The sequence below is a fragment of the Tursiops truncatus genome, chromosome 14 (assembly GCF_011762595.2).
Source record: "Tursiops truncatus isolate mTurTru1 chromosome 14, mTurTru1.mat.Y, whole genome shotgun sequence".
NCBI lineage: Eukaryota > Metazoa > Chordata > Mammalia > Artiodactyla > Delphinidae > Tursiops > Tursiops truncatus.
This window is the reverse complement of record NC_047047.1, coordinates 62564810-62584243: the sequence shown is the minus strand read 5'-3', so window position 1 is coordinate 62584243 and position 19434 is coordinate 62564810. Positions and strand designations below refer to the sequence as shown.

At 39.5% G+C, this 19434-nt stretch overlaps 1 protein-coding gene across 15 annotated transcripts in view; it reads left to right on the top strand.

Annotated features, from left to right (window-relative positions):
* The window catches only part of LTBP1 (latent transforming growth factor beta binding protein 1), a 424762-nt gene that overhangs the window by 196680 nt on the left and 208648 nt on the right, over positions 1–19434 (top strand). The gene's annotated exons all lie outside the window — the stretch shown is intronic.

Below are 19434 nucleotides of genomic sequence, written 5' to 3'. Positions count from 1 at the left end.
TAAAAATACACTGACTGATGCCCATGGCATGCTGAATATTCCTAGCTGATAGTTCATTCCACACATTACACCTCCCATGTCTGAATAATATGGCTTCCAAGGGTCAATTCTTTTGTTTCTGACTGGAAATGACATCATTAAATTAAATGGTATTTAAGCTGATCAAAAAAAAAGAGTTGTTTTTATGAAAATTCAGTTGAATCATTCAGAAAGACTCAATAAAAGCAAATAACTAATATTGTATTGACTGTCAATTTAAGGTAAGGTAAGACAACATTGAGAAATTGGAAAGGAAACGACAAACTGGAATTTGGCATTCAGCTGGCTCCACAATTTAAAAACAATGTTTTGTAAGAAACTCCATTTGTTCATTCAAAAACATGTACTGGGTACCCACCATGTGATTAGCATTTTGTTAAGCTCTAGGGCTGGACAGCTGAAACAGGCAAGATCCCAAAGACAAGGTTTCCTCCCTTCCAGGCACTCATTACCTTTCAGAGAAGTCAGACGTGCCCTCAATTATAGTGGAATGCTGGCTGTGCTGGGCTGGCTGTGCACATGAATATATTGCTCTGAGACTATGTGGCAGAAGTGGGAGCTATCAGTTTTTCTCTGGTGTCATCAGGAAAGACCTTAGTGAGGAGGTGAAGCGTAGGCAGATGCTTGGGTTGACATAGTAGGGTTGGGGTGGTGAGCTGGGAGGAGGAGAGGAAAGAGCCTGTATAGAACCACATGTGTGTGAGGGAGCATGGTGTGCTCAGAACAGACCAAGGGTTGCGTATGACTGGAACTGAAGGGAACAAGACCACAATGGTGGGGAACCAGGCTGGATAGGTAGCAGGAACTAGATCAAGAAGAGCCCTGCTGGGCTTCCCTGGTGGCACAGTGGTTGAGGGTCCGCCTGCCGGTGCAGGGGACGCAGGTTCATGCCGCGGTCCGGGAAGTTCCCACGTGCCGCGGAGCGGCTGGGCCCGTGAGCCATGGCTGCTGAGCCTGCGCGTCCGGAGCCTGTGCTCCGCAACGGGAGAGGCCACAACAGTGAGAGGCCCACGTATCGCAAAATAAAAAAAAAAAAAAAAAAAAAGAAGAGCCCTGCTGCCATGATTGGGTTTAGATGTCTTCCTTTGGTGATACAGAGAATCTCTGAAATTGTTAAGCAGGAAATTGATGTATTTGGCTTTTAGCTCAAATGAGCCTGAATCTCAGAAGGAATGATCCAATAAAAACTATTTGGGAAGCTCTTCACTGCCATCCTAGTGTGTGATCATATCCATAAGTCACCTTCTCATTCCTGTTAGGCAGTCTCGTCCTTCTTTACCCCTAGATATGAGACCCAGAAATGGGATGCTATGTCACATAAGAAATCTGAGGTAGGGTTTTCTTTTAATCTAACAGGTTGTAGAATTGAAACTTGTGATGCAGTCTTACGAATTTTTAGTATTTAGTATTTGTAAAAAACCCCTCTTTTACCTCTAACTTCAACTCTTTCACTAAGGCCTGTATGAGTCTAAAAGGCAAAGAAGTGAAAAATCAGTTCTTACTAACTGAAGCAGAAACTGATACCTAACTGTGACAGCAGTTGTCAGATGGTGTTCAGCCCCTTTTGCTTGTGAGTTTAGGCAATCTCTGTCTATACCTATGTGTATATTCTGTCACCTCTATGTAAAACTTTGAAATTCATCAGTATTGGGGATAGTTCACCCACCAGTGTAGACAGGCTTCTAAACTGGTTTTCCCTGTGCATTTTTGTGTCACATGGAGGTTTTAAGGTCACAATCTGCCTGGACTCTGAAGTACGTAAAGAAGGCATTAGGAGTCTGTTTTCCTGCCTAAGGATTTTCTAGTTCAGGTATCTAGAAAGATCTGTGGCTGCCTTGCTCAAATGCATGTCCCGTCAGCAGCTACACAGGATATTCTGTATCCTTTGCGTTGGATATTTTCCTAATCATGGTGACTGTGACATCCTGCACTGCATCCCAGTGTCACCTTCCTTTATGCTCCTCAGTGACAGCTTACTACTCAGGAAGAGAATGCTGCAAGGGACCCCTACTCTTTAAAAGAAAGAAAAGACCAGGATAAAGAAATATGCTCACCTAGGGTGGCATAGTTAGGTGGGAGCCATGGAAGAGTAATGATCCATGGAGGGTGGGAATAAAAGGAAGCTGTAGACGGGCCATGCAGATTTTTGTTTATAGTAATGGTTCCCAAACATTGTCTACTCAGAATTTATCCCTTTTGGCATCTGACTGAATTTTACAGACCCCATTTCATTTTATTACCCAGTGAGTTTCTTCTTTCATGTCTCTCAGGGAATGTTTCTCTGCTTTTGTATTAGTCCTGGGCCTCCGCTCTGCTATCCTGCATTCTCCTTCCTCCTCCCATCCTTGACTCCACCCTAAACTGCCCTTTTTTCTTTCTTTTTTCAACCACATTATGTCTTCCCCCTTTTGAAGACTTCCATTCAAAATAACTTAGCTTTTTTAAAAAATGGGAAAGGAAGTTTTATTTAATAACTAATGTGAAGCCATTTAGATTGCAATTTGAAGCAAAATGAGTGATAACCCGTATGTATACACTGGGTAAAAACTCCAGATGGAACAAGTTAAATAAGCAAGAAAGAGATGGAAAGAATCTAAGGAGGTAGTATGAAATAGGTTATCTGTCAGACACTTGGAGGGGTAGCAGCTTTTAAAGGAGTGAAACAGAACATTACAGAGAAAGGAACCTATAAACTTAATTCTATGGAAATAATAAAATATCTGTATCCAAACAAACTAAACTAAAATGAACAGGAAATATGTTTGCAAAGGTATTTTCATCATTAGGACAAATAAAATCTTAAATTTTATTATCCATAAAAACCATCATTAAAGTAATTTTTAAAATCATTACGATTCTAAGGGATAGGTAAAATATAAAGATAGTTCAAACAAGAGGAAATAAAAACAGTAAAAGTTACAAACATTAAAACCGTTAAAAATCTTTAGTAAATAGACGTGTGAAATCAACATTGTTATAGTTTAACCTGATTGCAGGTAGAATATTACAGCTTAGAAGTTATTTTGAAGCTATGAAAGTGGTAGTAATGTTTAAGAACAAAATCCAGTTTTGACAAGATGTGAATTTGGATATGTTCATATACTGCTCTTGATGTTAATAATTGATAAACTCTTGTTAGAAGCTTCGTCTGTTGATATACTCAGCAATTCAACGTCTCTTCATTGGCTACCGGGAGCAGAGTAGTGAATGAAACAACGTGCAGTATACTGCATGACCTGACTGGTGATAAGGATATTCACACCCCTTCCTTGCCAATGCACTGGTGTGGTTTCCCCTTTTATATGTTCCCACTGTATCCTAATCAGGGAGATTATGCAGATGGCTAACATTTGCTGAGTGCTTCCTGTGTGCTGAGTACTAAGTGCTTTGAATATATGACCTCATTCAAGCCACACAACAACCATATGAGGGGTTACAATTTTTATGCTCATTTTATAGGTGAAGAAATGAGGGGCAGAGAAATGTTCAATGACTTATCCATGGTCATACCACTAAGAAATGGTGAAACTGTGATTCGCACCCCCTCGAGATCGGCTTCCAGGCCCTTGCTCTTAATGCCTATGTTCCCTGTCCTCCCCATGATAAGATGGTTACATTGCTTTAATTGGCTCATATGGTTTTCTTGTTGATGATATCACCTAGCACATTGCCTGTTACATACTAAGCAATTGCCCAATATTAGTTGAAAGCATGAGGAAAGAATTACTAAGAGAGATACAATTACACGCTTGAGGATGTTCCTTGCAGCCTTACCTGCAGTAGTTAAAAAGAAATTCAGGCAATGTAAACAAATAATAAAGGAATGACTATGTAATTTACCATCTGTCAGCTTAATGGGATATTATGTAGCTGTTCAGGCTCTGTAGCAGCTTATAGCATGGAACAGTATCATGGCTATATAGGGACAAAAGACTGCAAATGTGAACTGTGGTAATCCTAACTGTAACCTGGATGCCCCTCTAGGCATTATCATTGCAGGTATAGATAATATAATGATAATGATAAACCCAAGTTATGCTAGCCCCAAACCCTTGCCTGCTTACACAGAACCTTCATCCCTACTGTACCCCTTGCAAGAGTGCCTGAGGATCTCCAAGGGTACTCTCCCACTCCCCACCCAGTGCTGGTGAGCTGCGTTCACCGCAAAACATCTGCCCAGGTCTTCCTATCCAGACCCTTCAGGGGCCACTACAGATGGAGCCCCGAGAGAGAGCCCCAGCCCTGCCCTGTGGAAGGTCCCTCCCCGGAACACCTGACCTCTTTTCATGTTCAGAGAGGTGTTTGGTAGCCTGTAGAACTGAGAGAACAAGTCTTTATCGAACGCCGTCCAGCTCCTAGGCCCCAAACCAAGATTCTTCTCATGCCCAGAGTCTCACAATGATGATGAGATGACAGAAGGTAAGAGCCAGGAGGGCAGGTTATCTTGGTTTGCTTTTTTTTTTTTTTTAACATCTTTATTGGAGTATGATTGCTTTACAGTGGTGTGTTAGTTTCTGCTTTATAACAAAGTGAATCAGCTGTACATATACATACATCCCCATATCTACTCTCCCTTGCATCTCCCTCCCACCCTCCCTATCCCACCCCTCTAGGTGGACACAAAGCACCAAGCTGATGTCCCCATGCTATGCAGCTGCTTCCCACTAGCTATCTATTTTACATTTGGTAGTGTATATATGTCCAGGCCACTCTCACTTTGTCCCAGCTTACCATTCCCCCTCCCCGTGTCCTCAAGTCTATTCTCTACGTCTGCGTCTTTATTCCTGTCCTGCCCCTAGGTTCTTCAGAACCTTTTATTTATTTATTTATTTTTAGATTCCATATATATGTGTTAGCATACGGTATTTGTTTTTCTCTTTCTGACTTACTTCACTCTGTATGACAGACTCTAGGTACATCCACCTCACTACAAATAACTCAATTTCATTTCTTTTTATGGCTGAGTAATATTCCATTGTATGTATGTGCCACATCTTCTTTATCCATTCATCTGTCCATGGACGCTTAGGTTGCTTCCATGTCCTGGCTATTGTAAATAGAGCTGTAGTGAACATTGTGGTACATGACTCTTTTTGAATTATGGTTTTCTCAGGGTATATGCCCAGTAGTGGGATTGCTGGGTTGTATGGTAGTTCTATTTTTAGTTTTTTAAGGAACCTCCATACTGTTCTCCATAGCGGCTGTCTCAATTTACATTACCACCAACAGTGCAAGAGGGTTCCATCTTCTCCACACCCTCTCCAGCATTTATTGTTTGTAGATTTTTTGATGATGGCCATTCTGACCAGTGTGAGATGATATCTCATTGTAGTTTTGATTTGCATTTCTCTAATGATTAATAATGTTGAGCATTCTTTCATGTGTTTGTTGGCAATCTGTATATCTTCTTTGGAGAAATGTCTATTTAGGTCTTCTGCCCTTTTTGGATTGGGTTGTTTCTTTCTTTGATATTGAGCTGCATGAGCTGCTTGTAAATTTTGGAGATTAATCCTTTGTCAGTTACTTCATTTGCAAATATTTTCTTGCATTCTAAGGGTTGTCTTTTTGTCTTGTTTATGGTTTCCTTTGCTGTGCAAAAGCTTTTAAGTTTCATTAGGTCCCATTTGTTTATTTTTGTTTTTATTTCCGTTTCTCTAGGAGGTGGGTCAAAAAGGATCTTGCTGTGACTTTGTCATGGAGTGTTCTGCCCATGTTTTCCTCTAAGAGTTTTATAGTGTCTGGCCTTACATTTAGGTCTTTAATCTATTTTGAGTTTATTTTTGTGTATGGTGTTAGGGAGTGCTCTAATTTCATTCTATTGCATGTAGCTGTCCAGTTTTCCCAGCACCACTTATTGAAGAGGCTGTCTTTTCTCCACTGTAAATTCTTGCCTACTTTATCAAAGATAAGGTGACCATATGTGTCTGGGTTTATCTCTGGGCTTTCTATCCTGTTCTATTGATCTATATTTCTGTTTTTGTGCCAGTACCATACTGTCTTGATTACTGTAGCTTTGTAGTATAGTCCGAAGTCAGGGAGCCTGATTCCTCCAGCTCCGTTTTTCTTTCTCAAGATTGCTTTGGCTATTCAGGGTCTTTTGTGTTTCCATACAAATTGTGAAATTTTTTGTTCTAGTTCTGTGAAAAATGCCAGTCGTAGTTTGATAGGGATTGCATTGAATCTGTAGATTGCTTTGGGTAGTATCGTCATTTTCATAATGTTGATTCTTCCAATCCAAGAACATGGTATATCTCTCCATCTGTTTGCATCATCTTTAATTTCTTTCATCAGTGTCCTATAATTTTCTGCATACAGGTGTTTTGTCTCCTTAGGTAGGTTTATTCCTAGATATTTTTTTCTTTTTGTTGCAGTGGTAAATGGGAGTGTTTTCTTAATTTCACTTTCAGATTTTTCATCGTTAGTGTATAGGAATGCAAGAGATCTGTGCATTAATTTTGTATCCTGCTACTTTACCAAATTCGTTGATTTTCTCTAGGAGTTTTCTGGTAGCATCTTCAGGATTCTCTATGTACAGTATCATGTCATCTGCAAACAGTGACAGCTTTACTTCTTCTTTTCTGATTTGGATTCCTTTTGTTTCTTCTTCTTCTCTGATTGCTGTGGTTAATACTTCCAAAAGTATGTTGAATAATAGTGGTGAGAGTGGGCAACCTTGTCTTGTTCCTGATCTTAGTGGAAATGCTTTCAGTTTTTCACCATTGAAGACGATGTTGGCTGTGGGTTTGGCATATATGGCCTTTATTATGTTGAGGAAAGTTCCCTCTATGCCTACTTTCTGGAGAGTTTTTATCATAAATGGGTGTTGAATTTTGTCAAAAGCTTTCTCTTGCTTTGTTTCTTGACGCTTGCTAAGGGCTTAGAACAGTGCTTGACCATGGCAGACATAGAATAAATGTTCACTGAATGAGCCAACACTACTTTTTGAGCTTCTGGCCTTTACTTCTCACCTCACTGGAACTGATGGGGACAGTGATAGACCAGCAGAGCAGAATAGCAGTTTCTGCAGTGATGGAAATGTTCTCTGTCTGTGCCGTCTAACAAGTGTTGTTCAATTCCTTTTTTGTTTCCTCCTACACTTTTTATTTCCTCCTGCTCCTACTCTTCCTCTCATGTCTGTGTGTCCTCCTTTAAAAAAACAAAAAGGCGGCTTGGTAGTTTCTACTCATATATTTCGATCCCTGAAGGAGTTCATGAGTGTACCTCATCTGTAACTGGCCAAACCTCCATCTAAGTTAGGGTTCCATTAGCACATCTGGTGACTAATTATGAAAAATGTTTCTGTGGAAGAAGGAAGGAAGACTTGGGACAAGACTATGTGGTGAGACTTGAGGGACACCTCTAGGTCCTTCCATCATAAGAGCTATGTGGAAAAGAGCGCTGCACCGGGGTTTAGGAAAATGTGGTCTCACGTCCCATTTCTGTCACAATCTGGCCCTGAATCCTAAGCACACACAGTCTCTGTAACTCACTCTTTGTCTGTAGGATAAGGTGATTGAATTAGGTTATTTAGCAGGTCCTTTTTAGCACCTCTGTGGAAACTACAGTGTGTTCTGGAGGATAGTTTGAAGACTACTGTTTTAGTACAGATGGTCCCAAATTTACAGTGGTTTGACTTACTTTACAGTGGTGTGGAAGCTATGTGCCTTTGGTAGAAACTGTACTTTAGATTTTGAATTTTAATTTTTTCCTGGGCTAGTTATAGGCAGTAGGATCTCTCTCATGAGGCTGATCAGTGGCAGCCAGTGCAGCTCCCAGTAGCCACACCATCACGAGGGTAAACAACCAATATACACACAACCCTTCTCTGTACCCATGCAACCATTCTGTTATTCACTTTCAGTATAGTAATCAATCAATTGGATGAGATAGCCAACACTTTATTATAAAATAGGCTTTGTATTAAACCATGTTGCTCAACTGTAAGTGTTCTTCGCATGTTTAAGGCAGGCAAAGCTAAGCTAGGTAGGTTAGGTGTATTAAATTCATTTTTGACTTCTGATTTTCTCAACCCATCAGCCGATCTCAAGATGGGTTTATTGGGACGTAACCCCTTTGTAAGTTGAGGAAGATCTGTGTGTGCTAAAGTTAAACAGCATCAGAAGAAAAATGAGGAGTGTGTTACAAGAGGTAAATGCTGCATTGTTTTTCCATCTCAAGCTTTTAGGGAATTAATGGCAACATTTTTACGTTGAGTTCTTATCTGCAAAATGCTGTTGTATGAGAAATGCGGGAGATAGAAAGATGAGACCATGGACTCTTTCCTACCGTATCCAAAATCTAGTAGGAGGAAGAGAAACAAGAAAATAATTACAATACAAGGCAGATTGATAAATGACACAGAAATTATATTAGATGCCCCCCACCCCATTTGCAAATCCTTCTAGGATTCTTCCTATTCAGTATCTTCCTCTCTTTGGAGGAAAGTTTCTTTATTGGAGGCCATATTTAGACCTGACTTGAAAGGACTCCAAGAATTTGTACTGGCTACCAAGATAGGAGATTTTACTGCAGTTTTGTGTTCTCAAGTTAGATATGTACGTCAAGGTTTTGACTTGGCAAATATTTTAAAATTCTAAATTTAGATTAATCTGTAAATCTATCCTGAAGGTTCAGGATAAATAAATAACAAGCAGATCATTAATGAACTTGGTGAGAGTATGAACTTGGTCTCTAGACCAAGTTTGCAAATTACAGTGGTGCAGTACATTTTTTGATTTAACATCTTTATTGGAGTATAATTGCTTTACAGTGGTGCGTTAGTTTCTGCTTTATGCCAAAGTGAATCAGCTGTACATATACATACATCCCCATATCTACTCCCTCTTGCATCGCCCTCCCACCCTCCCTATCCCACCCTTTTAGGTGGACACAAAGCACCGAGCTGATGTCCCCATGCTATGCGGCTACTTCCCACTAGCTATGTATTTTACATTCGGTAGTGTATTTATGTCCAGGCCACTCTCACTTTGTCCCAGCTTACCATTCCCCCTCCCCGTGTCCTCAAGTCCATTCTCTACATATGCGTCTTTATTCCTGTCCTGCCCCTAAGTTCTTCAGAACCTTTTATTTATTTATTTATTTTCAGATTCCATATATATGTGTTAGCATATGGTATTTGTTTTTCTCTTTCTGACTTACTTCACTCTGTATGACAGTCTCTAGGTCCAACCACCTCACTACAAATAACTCAATTTCATTTCTTTTTATGGCTGAGTAATATTCCATTGCATATATTGTATACATATATATAAAGAAGATATATATAAAGAAGATTGTGTCACATCTTCTTCATCCATTCATCCATCGATGGACACTTAGGCTGCTTCCATGTCCTGCTATTGTAAATAGTGTTGCAATGAACATTGTGGTACATGACTCTTTTTGAATTACGGTTTTCTCAGGGTATATGCCCAGTAGTGGGATTGCTGGGTCATATGGTAGTTCTATTTTTAGTTTTTTAAGGAACCTCCATACTGTTCTCCATAGTGACTGTATCAATTTACATTCCCACCAACAGTGCAAGAGGGTTCCATTTTCTCCACACCCTCTCCAGCATTTATTGTTTGTAGATTTTTTGATGATGGCCATTCTGACTGGTGTGAGGTGATACCTCATTGTAGTTTCGATTTGCATTTCTCTAATGATTAATGATGTTGAGCATTCTTTCATGTGTTTGTTGGCAATCTGTATATCTTCTTTGGAGAAATGTCTATTTAGGTCTTCTGTCCATTTTTGGATTGGGTTGTTTCTTTCTTTGATAGTGAGCTGCATGAGCTGCTTGTAAATTTTGGAGATTAATCCTTTGTCAGTTGCTTCATTTGCAAATATTTTCTTGCATTCTGAGGGTTGTCTTTTTGTCTTGCTTATGGTTTCCTTTGCTGTGCAAAAGCTTTTAAGTTTCATTAGGTCCCATTTGTTTATTTTTGTTTTTATTTCCGTTTCTCTAGGAGGTGGGTCAAAAAGGATCTTGCTGTGATTTATGTCATGGAGTGTTCTGCCTATGTTTTCCTCTAAGAGTTTAATAGTGTCTGGTCTTACATTTAGGTCTTTAATCCATTTTGAGTTTATTTTTGTGTATGGTGTTAGGGAGTGTTCTAATTTCATTCTATTGCATGTAGCTGTCCAGTTTTCCCAGCACCACTTATTGAGGAGGCCATCTTTTCTCCACTGTAAATTCTTGCCTACTTTATCAAAGATAAGGTGACCATATGTGTGTGGGTTTGTCTCTGGGCTTTCTATCCTGTTCCGTTGATCTATATTTCTGTTTTTTTGCCGGTACCATACTGTCTTGATTACTGTAGCTTTGTAGTATAGTCTGAAGTCAGGGAGCCTGATTCCTCCAGCTCCGTTTTTCTTTCTCAAGATTGCTTTGGCTATTCGGGGTCTTTTGTGTTTCCATATAAATTGTGAAATTTTTTGTTCTAGTTCTGTGAAAAATGCCAGTCGTAGTTTGATAGGGATTGCATTGAATCTGTAGATTGCTTTGGGTAGTATCGTCATTTTCATAATGTTGATTCTTGCAATCCAAGAACATGGTATATCCCTCCATCTGTTTGTATCATCTTTAATTTCTTTCATCAGTGTCTTATAGTTTTCTGTATACAGGTCTTTTGTCTCCCTAGGAAGGTTTATTCCTAGGTATTTTATTATTTTCGTTGCAGTGGTAAATGGGAGTGTTTCCTTAATTTCTCTTTCAGATTTTTCATCGTTAGTGTATAGGAATGCAAGAGATTTCTGTGCATTAATTTTGTATCCTGCTACTTTACCAAATTCGTTGATTTTCTCTAGGAGTTTTCTGGTAGCATCTTTAGGATTCTCTATGTACAGTATCATGTCATCTGCAAACAGTGACAGCTCTATTTCTTCTTTTCTGATTTGGATTCCTTTTATTTCTTTTTTTCTCTGATTGCTGTGGCTAAAACTTCCAAATGTATGTTGAATAATAGTGGTGAGAGTGGGCAACCTTGTCTTGTTCCTGATCTCAGAGGAAATGCTTTCAGTTTTTCACCATTGAGAACGATGTTGGTTGTGGGTTTGGCATATATGGCCTTTATTATGTTGAGGTAAGTTCCCTCTGTGCCTACTTTCTGAAGGGGTTTTATCGTAAATGGGTGTTGAATTTTGTCAGAAACTTTTTCTGCATCTATTTAGGTGATCATATGGTTTTTCTCCTTAAATTTGTTAATATGGTGTATCACATTGATTGATTTGCATATATTGAAGAATCCTTGCATTCCTGGGATAAACCCCACTTGATCAGGGTATATGAATCTTTTTTTTTTTTTGACATCTTTATTGGAGTATAATTGCTTTACAGTGGTGTGTTAATTGCAGTTTTATATAAAGTGCATCAACTATACATATACATATATCCCCATATCTCTTCACTCTTGTGTCTCCCTCCCTCCAACTCTGCCTGTGATCCTTTGAATGTGCTGTTGGATTCTCTTTGCTAGTATTTTGTTGAGGATTTTTGCATCTACGCTCATCAGTGATATTGGCCTGTAGTTTTCTTTTTTCGTAGCATCTTTGTCTGGTTCTGTATCAGTGTGATGGTGGCCTCATAGAATGAGTTTGGGAGTGTTCCTCCCTCCCGTGCAGTACATTTTAAAACTCATTGTTAATATTGTGTACAGCTTAAGTGGTATTACTTGGTTCTTGAGAAAGCATTTTGCAATGACATTAAAGAAAATGCCCTGCTACAGTAGCTAAAATGACTTCGTGTTCCTGAAGATAGTTGCAGTGATACCACTGTAAAAGGTATGGTCTTTAAGGATGAAGCATGTCATCATTTTTGTGAAACCTATCTCCCTGTCCATTAGTGTACAGCACTATCATTTCCCCAATTATGTTTACATAATTCTCCCAAGTGAAGTCAGCTTTGCATAAACCTCTGGGAATTTTATTAACTGCTTTGTTACGAAGTAGGCAACTTATGTTTGAATCAGTATCTGATTATACATTAAAATAAAAACAAAGCACACCATGTAACAGATAAACCCTTTCCCTTCTACGTAAATTGCAAGTGGCTGGATATGTATTTGTCCCTTTTAAAAATTTTATATCATGCCAGTTTCATTAGATGAGATGAGGAAATCTGAATTTCACTCTACTAACTTGGTTAGCGTTTTGAGAACTTTAATTGTAGGAATAGAACTTTAATTGTAGAAACCTGTGGATTATGTCATTGGACCACCCCCTTTTGCAGAGGAGGGCACAGGCACAGTAATCCACAAAATGAAATGATTTGCCCCTATCCCAAGGTGTGTGGGACTGGTGTGTTTACTCTGTAGCCTGCAGATGTTGCTGTGTTATTCCTAAGGGTAAAAGAGCCCAGGGTTTGCGAGTTACTGAGAGCAAGCCTCTGTGGATGGAGGATATAAAGTGGAATTTTGTGATTTGCTTGATATAGGACGCTCCGTATGTTATGAAAAATATAAAACTAGATCAAAGTAGATAGCCCACAGCTATGGTGAGGTTGATGATCAGTGAGCAGAAAGCCATAAACAAAGTTGAGATGATGAATGGTCTTATCCCATATAGGAAGCTCTGATGCATGTGTGGGTGGTAGGGCTTCCTATCTCCTGGATTATAAACAGAACATGCTATCCAAGCATTCGCTAATGTGCACCAGCATTAAAAATTAGATTTGTGGGATTTTTGTTTGTATTAAGGTTGAGATATTGCATTTGTTGAAATGTGAATTTCCTTTAATTCTTGTCCAGTGTACTTGAGCATTTGATAGATGGGGATGAGATGAAAATGGTCATCTTAATTTCCAGAGCAGGTAAAACAAAGAGGTTGTCTATGGCAGCAAAGAGTATGGTGGGTGCATTTTTAGCTTTTGTGGAAGCATTTTCTCTTTGCTCCAAGATTTCTTTAGACTCTGTTTTTTCCTTTTACATGTACTATGAAGAACATTAGTCTCATAATGTTACACATATTGTATTATTGTACCTTTTTCATCTTCTTCTTTTTTTTTTTTTTTTTTTTTTTTTTTTGCTTAAAACAATAGAGATGTATGCTCTCACAGTTCTGGAGACCAGAAGGTCAAAATCAAGGTGTAGGCAGGGCCACGCTCCCTCTGGAGGCTCTAGAGGAGGGTCTATTCCTTGCCTCTTCCCGCTTCTCATGGCTGTTGGTGCTCCTTGACTTCTAGCTGCGTCATTCCGATCTCTGCCTCAGTCATATTGTCTCTTCCTCTTCGGTCAAAGCTCCCTGGCCCTCGCTCTTAAAAGGACCTTGTCACTGAAATGAGAGGTCACCTGGATAATCCAGGACAAGTGCCTCCTCTCAGGATTTCTAATCACATTTGTTTTGCATTGTAAGGTGGTGTTCACCCATCTACCACATGAAGTAATATTCAGATTCTGGACATTCACAGGACATGGGTGTATCTTTTGGGAGACCACCATTCCACCCACTACGATTATCATGCCCATATGTAATCAATATAAAGAATTTTTTAAAAGTCCTCCTATCTGTAGAATCATTATCTATTTGTGTCTTAAATTAAACCTTCCAGAATTTAACTTCAATCTGGCTAAGGTCCAGAAACTCAAAGCCAAGTTTACAGTGCACATTTCTTGTGTATACAATAGATGATTCTACTTACCCTTACTTATCCTTGTTCTTTCTCTTCCCCTGGTTCTGTCTCCTGTGATTCATAATCTGTCCTGGTCCCAAGTATTAACTTACTTACATTTTTCCTGTTTACTGTATTCTAGGCAGCCCTATATCCTTGTGGAAGGAAACAGGAATCTGGCCCTGCTTTGTCTCTCCACCTAGCTTTTCTCACTTGCTCTCCTCTTCTGACATTCCCACCGCATCAGCCTCCTGTCAGTTTCTGGACCTTTCTAAGCCATGTCTCACCTCAAGGTCTTAGCTCCTATTATTTCTTCTTCTGCTAACATTGTTCTGCCAACTTGCACATCATGGGATTCTTCTCCCTTTAGGTTTAGGTGAAATGTCACCTCCTTGGACAGGTTGTTCCAGACAGCGTGTTACTTGAATGTTTTCTTGGTTCAGCCTGGGACTCAGTATACGTTAGAATTGGCTGTAAGCAGTTTTGGAGCACAGCAATGATAAATCTCTGCGTTCAAAAAAAATACTCAAACTTAGATTTTCGTAAATGCCTACTAATCTCTGTTCTTCCTTTCTTGGCTTCTGTGTAAGACGAGGCCTCCTCAGTTCCTCTGTCGTTGCTCCAAAGGAACGTGACTTCCATCTTGGCTTTCAGCTTCAGTTGCTTTATTTATTTTATTTTATTTTTTGGTGTGGCAGGATGATGCATACTGAATTAAAAGGCAAAAATGCAGGTTTTTAAAAAGTGGGTTAGGTTCTTAAAATGAGCAGTGGTTTGCTGTGGCATTTAATTATTATCTGACATAGTTGTTATCTGAAAGCTTTAGATAGCTACATTTTTAACCTACTTTCTGGCTGAATAGAATCTATGGGTACCCTTTAAAAGAGGGCGATGTAGGTATATTGAGGGAGAAATAAAATGGTACCTTGTACTTTCTAAAAATGTTATTGCTTTCTTTTCACCCTGCAAGGGACATCAAACAAAATGTTGAAAGCCTTTAAGGGAACATTATTCTCCTAATCAGAGACAAGTGGGAAAGTTGAAGTAGCTATACAAATCAAAATCATGTGTATGTCTGTTCTGTGAAATGACAGATGTAAGTTTTCCTTCAGATGGAGGTTTGTTTTCCCTGTTCTGCCTTAGCCACAATAACTTGAAACAGTCTGTCTGCTGGCACACAAAGCGAGGGGGTGGGTGGAGGGGCCCGGGTGTTGCTGTAGGGAAGTCAAGTACATTCTTAGAGCGCCTTTTGGGGACAAGCAGCTGAAATATTTTTATAGTCAGCTAAGATAACAGGGAAGAATGAGAGTCTAGCTTTTTATAACTCAAATCTGCAGCAAATTCAGTTTTCCCTTATTTGTATCCAAGTCAGTACCTATTCATTTAAAACTAAGTTCCAATTTGTGGCATAGACTGTGAATATTATCCTGTCAGCCCAGTTTCTTGAGTCCTGCAAGTTGTTTTACAGACCAGTGTGAATGGTGGAATGCACTGAAATGCTGGGCATATTTAAAGCCTCCAACTTTTTCTTCCAGCCTGGATCCTTTTGCTCATTGTGACCTTTTATAGTTGTACCATGAGATACTTGGAGTGGTTGTCACGATATTCCACTTTCTGGAATAACAGGCTGAAGGCCCATATACCTCTTGTTATTTGCTGTAGGTCCCAGGTGACCGCATGATGCCATGTAGTGAATTATGGTGATGGCCAGCAAAATGTCAAGCTGACAAGGTTATGGAATTTCTCAGCCAGCATTCTACATTACACCTTCCAGTTATATGTTCTAAAATATATGTGCCATAGCTAGACTTACAACCAGCATTCCACAAGCCAGCCTTAAAGATAACTTATTCTTTTTCCTCTTCATATGGTGAGAAAGTTTTATAGAACGCTGGCTGCACAGACTATATATCACCAGGTGATGTTTTGAGAGTGGCATGAACTCTTGAAACAGAAAGAAACTATTCATAGTTAAATCCTTAACTTTTGTAGGTTGATTTTAAATTTGTTTTCTTTGACATAAAAGACTATTTAACTTTAAAAATAGCACCTGCCACAAAGAACTCAATGTACAGTGAGTGAGCTGGGGCAAAGAACTTTAAATTATAAGTTAGATTTTGTGAAAATGCTGGAACAGGAGAATAGGTATTTTATTTCTCATTCATAAATGGTTATAAATAGTGGCCTGTTATTGGTTGGAATAAGTCAGCAGAAACGGTTTCCTTTATGACCAGAGAGAAACAGGGTTATTGGAGTTCTCTTCTGGGATTATTGCTGTATCCACTTAGACTAGTACAGTTCTTGAAATATTTGTGTGGAAGCTATCTCAGAGGTTTAAAAATAGTTTTAAACAAATCTAATTAAATTCACGTTGGATTCCAAAATCTGCTATTGATATTAGAAATAAAAGTCAGTTTCTTTTGTAAAAAAAAAAAAAGATGATAGCATAGATGAAGTTATTTTAATAAAGATTAAAGGTAGTCCTCTTTGCATGGTGATGCAGGACCATAAAAATAACCATGCAAGCTGTAACTGTGCAAAACAATCTTAATAATCAATGGGAAAATTACTAGTTCTGTCACCTTAAAAATTTTTTTTGTCAAAACATTACAGTTGTTTTACTGTAGGTGATGTATTTATAGGGAAAGGAAAAAAAATAGTAAAGCTGATATTTATCTAGTGCCCTGTAATTTAAAATGTTAGAAACACTGAGAATTAAAGTGTTTTCTTTCTTCGAGTAGAACTTAACAAGAGTAGTTAGAACATTTTTGCTTTCTTCTCATATACTTTATGATGTGGAGTATCTCTTCTTTGCCTTAGTGAGCCGTTACACTCCTTCGCAAGTTTGAATCAGGTTCCAATATCTTACCATTATGCTTTCAAAGTTGTGGAATATCTGTGAGTTCCTTTAATGTTATTTCCTTTGGACCATCTTTATCCTACATCACAACCACTTTCCAATTTCACTTCCAGCGTCACCACTTTTCATTTCTTTGCCCTTTTGACTATACACCTCTGTAAAATGTCATGCGAGTTTATCAATGTAAAGTGAGGAGGCAACACAGCTACCTGCTTTGCTGTCTGTGCATGAACTGAATAACAGATATGCTGGGATCAATCACCAGCAGCCTCTGAAGGAAGTGACATGATTGATTACTGATCATGGTACACATCTGTTATTTATGTAGTGGTTTGTGGACCAAAGAGCTAGCAGTGAAGTTTGTACTTTATGCAGTTACCTAGTTAATATTGTTGCAAATGAAGTTCAAACCGTGTTGTTGGGGGACTGAAGTTATTTAGCTAAACTGCATTAACTGAAATTCATGCATATTGGAACCATACAAAGTGAGGAGTGCTTGTATTCCAGTTATAAATTATTTGTAGTATTGTGAAATCTCGGCCAGGCTCCCTGTGTCCTTGCCTATTACACACTGAACCCATCCAGCGTAGCCAACCTGTCATTTAGAAATTCAATTCAGAATTGAACTGGGAGTTACAAAGTCTTTGACTCAACCCCAGAGTCAGCTTTGACTCTTCTTCTTACTCTGCACCTCAGTGTGGATCAGACACTGGTGGAAAAATATTCCAGACCTTATCCAGTGTGGGCAGTTTTGACTTCATCTGCCACATAGTGAGATCCTGGACATAGCTCTAGGTGGTTACCTTGGTCATTTTTTCCAGCTCTTTCCTGTCTCCTTCACTGTCTTCCCTCTTCTTTGGCTTGCTGCTTATTTCCTGTGCATATCTCCATGTTGTACTGACTGCCCATCTATCATAATATTACTTCCTGTTTCTTTTTCTTTTTTTTTTTTTTTGCGGTACACGGGCCTCTCACTGTTGTGGCCTCTCGCGTTGCGGAGCACAGGCTCAGCAGCCATGGTTCACGGGCGCAGCCGCTCTGCGGCATGTGGGATCTTCCCGGACCGGGGCACGAACCCGTGTCCCCTGCATCGGCAGGCAGACTCTCAACCACTGCACCACCAGGGAAGCCCACTTCATGTTTCTTTTAATTCTTGTTGCCATCATCCTAATCCATGGATTTTTCAACTTGTCTTTCAGTTATTTTAATAGTCTCCTATCTGACTTCTCCACCTAGGTCACTCTCCTTTCCAGCTAATGCCACATGCTATCACAAGAGTAATCTTCCTGGAAAATTCTCTCCTTGGGGTCTACAGAATAACTTGCTAATTACAGAATAAAATCCAAACTTTTTATCAGGCCTTTATCCATTGTCTGACTTAAGCCTACATCTCCCAGTTTATCACCTGACCCCTCCTCTCAGGAATCTGGGGTTTCAGCAGGGTAGACTTCCTCATTATCTCCCAAATATGCCTACCTCCCCCTTTCTTACACACTATCCTCCTAGGATATAATCCTTTCTGTTTTTCTGAAGCCTACCTAGCTTCAAAGGCTTATCTCAAATGAGCTCTCCTGTAAAGTCTATTTTGACTTCCCAGAAATGACTTTTCTCTGGAGTTCCACAGAATTTACATTTTCCAATGTTACTTATTTGTATTTTTAGTTATTATATATTACCTAGTAGTTCCAGTTAGCTTTTACTTTCTTCTGTAGTATGTAGAATGGTATTTGACAAAGTGGTAGCCATAAATGTGTTCATTCTTTCATCTAGTTTTTTTTTTTTTTTTGAGCTGCAGCCTTTTTCTAAAAGCTGAGCTACCATGCTAGAAGTAAAACGTTAAAGTCCCTGACCTCACAGCACTCTAGTTGAATGAGGTGTACAGAAAAGTAGTCAGGTGATTGTAATGCAGTAAGCCAAGCAGCATGAGGAGCAGTGAATGAGAGCCCACGGAAGCACAGAGGAGAAGCACCAAACCTAGGTGAGGGGCAATTGGAAGTGCTTCCAGGGAACTGAGGTTTAAGCAGTATCCAAAGGGTGAGTAGGAGTTAGGTAGGTGAGGGGGGACAAATGGAAAGAGTGTTCCAGGCCAAGGACACAGGGTATATAAAGCTTAAAGAGGGGTGAGAGGCCCTGTCCACTGAGGAACTGAATCCAGGTCAGTGCAGCTAGATTGTAGGGAATGATGTTTCAGAGAGAACAGGATCTCTATGATGAGAAAGATGTGGGAATATTTGATGAATGTTTAGAAGGCAGGACCTGGAGATGGATGTTTGGGTGGGTGAAAGGTTAGAGCAGCCCTCAGGTTCCTGTTAAGGGTCTCTCAGTGAATGGAGATGTTAGGGGAAGATGATCAAGTTCCAGTTAGGACATTGTAAGTTTGAGGTACCTGTAGAAGATCTACAGGAAATAAACAGTAGTAGACAGTGTGGAGCACAGCAGAAAGCTTTGGCTAAGAAATGTAGTTTTGGGTGACATCATCATATGATAGGCTGAAATCAGAATGTATGGAGTTAGTAAAGCAGAAGATTTTAAGACCAAATCTTGAAGCACATCAGTGTTTCAAGGGTAAGGAAAGAGTGGAGTCTGCAAAGAATATTAAGATACAGTGAACAAAGAGGAAAGAGCAAACTAGATGGGTTGAGATGTCACAGACGCCAAGGGAAGACTGAAATCCATCCATTGGATTTAGCAACATGGAGACCATTAGTGACCTGAGTAAGAGGAGTTTCAGCATAGGAGAGGTGTGGGGAAAGGGAAACACAACGTGACCCTGGCTGGCTGGTAGTGAGTGGAGAAGTGAGCAGACAATTCTTTTGGAAAGTTTGGTCATGGAGGAGAGGATTGAAGCAGAGTAGAAGCTGGAAGAAAATGGAGTTGAGGGGCTATTTTTTAAGCTGCTGGAAATCCGATCAGTTCAAGGGCTGATAGG